The sequence below is a fragment of the Petaurus breviceps genome, unplaced genomic scaffold (genome assembly GCF_028583685.1).
Source record: "Petaurus breviceps papuanus isolate PSGF00001 unplaced genomic scaffold, PetGlider_PUasm1.0 91133, whole genome shotgun sequence".
In the NCBI taxonomy this organism is placed as follows: Eukaryota; Metazoa; Chordata; class Mammalia; order Diprotodontia; family Petauridae; genus Petaurus; species Petaurus breviceps.
In genome coordinates, this window is record NW_027187419.1 from 2,398,312 (window position 1) to 2,403,308 (window position 4,997).

Sequence of the window (4,997 nt, forward strand, 5' to 3'; positions counted from 1 at the left end):
CACACACACACACACACACACACACACACACACACACACACACACACTGTCCTTGATTTTACTTTTTATTTCATCTGGATATAAATGTCAGACAGGAGAGCTCACAGTACAATTTGCCTCGAATTCTGAACCCATTAGAAATATGCTTATCCAGTCCAGCATAGATTGGGATTGGGGGTAGAGGGGGCAGTGTGATTCTGAGAAAATAGATGAATAGAAGGTACTTCTCAACACCACACTTTTGGACACATCGTCTTTGATGATATGTGTCCCCAACATAGGACAGTGGTATCCCAATCTATCCAAGGAATGAAATAGTGATAAGTAAAGGAAGAAGCCATGTAAATTTTATCTTTTGATAAAATGAGGCCAGGAGTAAGGAACAATCTTTCCTCCAAGCTAAGAAGGTAAAGACTTGAGAGGAAATGTACTGTAGCAGGTAAAATATAGGACTCAGAGGGAAAAGCTCTGGGTTCCAGGTTCAACTATCTGTGCAACATTAGACAAGTCACAACCTTTGTGGGTCTATTTCCTCATCTGTAAAATGTACAGTTTAGATGCTCTCTAAGGCATCTATAACTTCTAAAATTCTGAGTCTGTAACCCTAGGCCCCAGAAAATATTTGTTAGCAATATGGGTAATAGAAAGAAATGGTCTTAAATTGCAATGGGATGGATTTATGTTGGAACTGAGTCCGATCTTTCTGTCATTGGTCACCTCTAGCAGAGACAATTGTCAAAGAATATGAACTCCCCTACACTGGAGAGTTGAAGACCAAAAGAAATTCTTAGCCACTTATGACAGTATCAGCAGTACCAAGACACATTCCGGGAATTGGAGAAGGTAACCTCCAGAGGGGCTCATGAGTGTATGCTCTTTTGAATCCTCCCAGCTTGGAATGTCTCTGCAGTGGTGTACAGTCATTTGTATAACACACAGGATTCCTCCAGACTCCAGATTCATTGCCAAGATTCTCATCATCTCTCACCTGTTCAGGTATTCTCTGCCCCTCCTCCTCACTTGCCATGTTTCAGCCAAGAAAAGACATCAGTCAGCTATATAATCTATCTGGAACAGACCCAAGATAGCACACCTGTTCAGAGATTACCTGGGTATACTCTGGGTTAAAAGTTCCCAGACTCTCCAATCCTGTGGTGATACTGTAATGCGTGTGTGTATGTGTGAGTGTGTGTGAGTGTGTGTGTGTGTGTGTGTGTGTGTGTGTGTGTGTGTGTGTATCCAGAGCATGGGGAGACAGGATTTAGAAAGACTATAAGGAACTAAGACCCAACCCAACTCTTTTCATTCTGATTATAGCAGTGTAGTCTCCCGGTCCCAACTCAACTTCTAAGTCTACTGTGCTTCCATGGTTTTCATAAAATTATTTTGCAGGTTATTCCTTAGAGTCTTCATGATATTTTTGAAAAAAGAAAGAAAAGAGCAGAAAGATTGGTTGGCAAGCTGTTCTCTCTCCATCCACAGTAGTGCTCCATGAAGTTGTCCTTTCTCTCCCTATTTGGGTTATCTTCTCATCCCAGAGTCCTACCCCTCTCACCAACAGCCCTCAGAGAGATAGCCCCTCCCCACGCCTTGTAGCCCTTAGCTTACACGGGGGCATGGGGATGTATCACTTCTAAACACTTTGCCTCACAACCCCCTGCAGAGTGAAGCTTCCCCTCCCCCTACCATACAATGGCCCAGCTGCTTTGCCCAGTATTGTCATCATGCTCATAAGCCAGGCCACTGGGTATGTAGTCTATACCAGGTGTTGCACATGTACCTGTCAACTGATCCACTCTCCCCTCTCCCCTATCTCCAATCCCTACCCTGGAGCTGGAAGTGTCCAGAGTGGGCATAGAGAAAAATGATAGGCATATCTGTATGCAACCTCCAAATGCCGTGCAATGTTTGATCTTCATCCAAGTTGTCAGAGAAGCTTTCTTGCATGATGAAGGCTGAATACGATATAATGCAATACCTGGTAGTTGTTTTTAGGCTTTAAATATCAGTGAACCCTACTTGGAAATCTTCACCTTCCTGATATCTGAAAGTTGGCAAGTATGGGCTTCAAGAGGGGTAAGCCAGGTTATACATACAGCCTGGCTGGCTCCATGAGCTGCTGAGCATGTCAAAATATTTCTGAACTCCAAGAGCATATTGGGCTAGGATTGGCCTGTGCGGGGCTTTTCTCCCTCAGCTGGAAGGAATCCCATGTGTATCTTCTCTCACTGATCAAATGACTTGTGATCCCCAAGCCTGTCTTACCCTGGAGCATCTTGCTATGTTTGAGTGAGGGCTGCCCATGCTTCTGGGAAATGGCCACCTTTTCTCTCCCTCCTCTCCCCTTGCCGTCTGTCCCCTTTGAAGCTAGATGCCCCCCTCCTCTCTGCGTGTGGGCCCAGTGGCAGATTAGATTACATTCGAATAAGCAATATTCACTTGGCTCTCAAAGCCTCCCGTAAATCCCTTGAGCTGCTCTCCTGGAGAAGTATAATATTTCCCCTCCACCCCGACTCCTACCCCCTTCCTTCTGCTCCTGTTTCAGAGGGAAAAAAAAAAACCTTGCCAAGGATATAAATGTGAGTGGGTGACTATATTTAAAACAATGCCACCAAAATAAAGCCTCAAATGGAGAAGAATCAAATCCCTGAGAGCAGTTAGCTGATGAACAATGAATGAAGCTACTTGAAGGGTTCAGATACAGGTTCTTTCCATCTTGCTTTTCTGACAACTGGGCAGAGGAAGAGGACTGGTTACTCTTCGTGGCTTCTTGCCCAGCCACCAGCTTGACTGTGTTGAGCAATCATCAAGGATGAAGTTTCATTCTGGAGGGGAAAACAAAACAAAACCAAAAATGTTTTAATGACTCAAAATACTTTATAAGAACTTTTTTTTGTTGTTTTGCTTCAATTTGGAGAAATGCCCTGAATGGCACTAGCCCTTGGTAAAATGTGTTTTTAAAAAATTTGTATTCAGTGCTCTCGTATCTACAATTCACAGAGACTTCCATCCTTCTATCCATTCCTCTCCTCCCTGTGCTTTTGACTTAGTCCAGACATCAACATCTTGCTTCATCCTCAGGGTCACCCTGGAATATCATTATACTATACTGGTCCCCTTCTCCCACTGATGAGCTCCTTCTGGGGTCTCCATTTTATGGAGGGGCCCATGCAAGCCAACCTTCATTCCCTTGCTGGCTATGCTTCTGACTTTTGCTGAACATCATAACTTTTTGCTGTTACCTTCCCCTCTGCACACTCCAGATTTCCAGTTAATTTTGTGTTGTTTTCTCCCATTAGACTGTATGCTCCTTGAGAGCAGGGAAAATCTTTTTTTTTTATTGTATCTGTGTCCCCACTCCTTAACATAGTGCCTAGCACGTAATAAACACTTAAAAACACTTATTGCCTTGTCCTGCCATCTATCCACCAGCATGCAAAACACATCCAGGTTGATTCTAGCTACCTAAAATTTCCTGCTGTGGAACCAACCAGACCTTTCCTATGATCACATCTCTGAATCTCATGTTTCTCTTCTGTGAAATGGGTTAGGAAGTAGAGGAGAGGAATAATAGATTCAGAGCTGCATGGAGTCATGGAGGTCCTTTAGCCCAACCCCTTTCATTTGATGTAGAATTTTAAGCCTAGAGATGCCAAGAGACTTGCCCAAGGCCCCAAAGGTAATAAGTAGCAGAGTTAAAATCTAAACCCAGGTTCCCTGATTCCAAATCTAATGTTCTTTCCACTATACCAGGTGGTCCTCCAGATGACCATTAAGGTTTCTTCTAGTTCCAAATCAATGAACTTGTATTCCATGCTGTAGAATTTTCCTGAATCACTGACCTCTCTCTCTCTCTCTCTCTCTCTCTCTCTCTCTCTCTCTCTCTCTCTCTCTCTCTCTCTCTCTCTCTCTCTCTCCCATAATTTACCTATTATTTCTCACATTTCCTCCAGTGAGGCAAATATAATAAACTAATTTATATCGAGGTGTTAATGGCCAATAATGACTTGGTAAAATCCCTCCCTGAGAACATTAAATGATCTGAAATCAAAAGAACCACTAAGATGAACTTTTCAGGCATTGTTGGCAGCCCCAGGGAAAGGAAGAGGTCATCTGAGCCACAGGGCCTCCCAAATAGTGCTACATGGGTAATTAATTGCCCACTCTACCTCTTTAAAGGAACGACCCTTGTCCTGTGTTTTCTCCCAGAGGACTGGGGAGGGTGAGTTTCTCCTTGGCTCAAGAAAGAATATTTGAAAATTGTTTGACCCAACTTGCCATCTACTCAGTGAAAGTCTAGCTGATGATGAGAGGATCCCCAACACATAAGAATGTGGACATTTTTAGGGCTTTTCACAGGAAGGAAAGAAGAAAATGGGAGGCAAGAGCCCACTCCCTTAGTTTGGAAATCACAGCATCTGGGTCTGAATTCTTGACCTGCTATTGCTGATTACCTGACTGTGCTTGACTTTGGGTAGGTCACTTCAACTGTCTGGGCCTAAGTTTCTTCCTCTATAACATAAAGAGTTGGATTGGTGTGATAGTAATGGCATTTAAAGATTCCCCCTGTATTGGCTTGGTTTTCAAATTGATTGTGTTAAAACCCAGAGCTTGTTAATCCCACCTGTGGGATGGACTTGGTGTGAAAAGAAAGTCCTGAACTGGGAGGAGCTGGCGACGTAGATTTGGAGAGACAAGAGAGAGGCGGAAGATCTTTTTGGAAGCAGCACCTCGTGGAGAGAGAGAGAGACTAAGAGAATTGCTGGTGGCCGCTTTGAATTGCCCTGGACTTTTGAGACCTGCCCCCTGAGCTGCCAAGGACTGAGGAGACATGGCTGTTTTGCTGGTACTTTGTCTGTCTGTTTTGATGTTGTTTTGCCAGATTTGTCCACTGGTGAAAGTCAGTCCTTTTGTTGAAGAAGTCCTGGAACCTGGCTGTTCGCTAAGAAGCCCTGAGACTGTCCTGCAGACAGAGAGTGAATACTGTCCACTGGTGA

The 4,997-nt window shown here is 43.9% G+C and overlaps 1 long non-coding RNA gene across 1 annotated transcript in view; it reads right to left on the reverse strand.

Annotated features, from left to right (window-relative positions):
* Nucleotides 1-2,577: 2,577 nt before the first annotated feature.
* Nucleotides 2,578-4,997, reverse strand: part of LOC138155092 (uncharacterized) — an 18,185-nt gene continuing 15,765 nt past the window's right edge. The window contains exon 2 of the long non-coding RNA XR_011166759.1: nucleotides 2,578-2,825. This is a non-coding gene — a long non-coding RNA (uncharacterized lncRNA). The remainder of the gene's footprint in view (nucleotides 2,826-4,997) is intronic.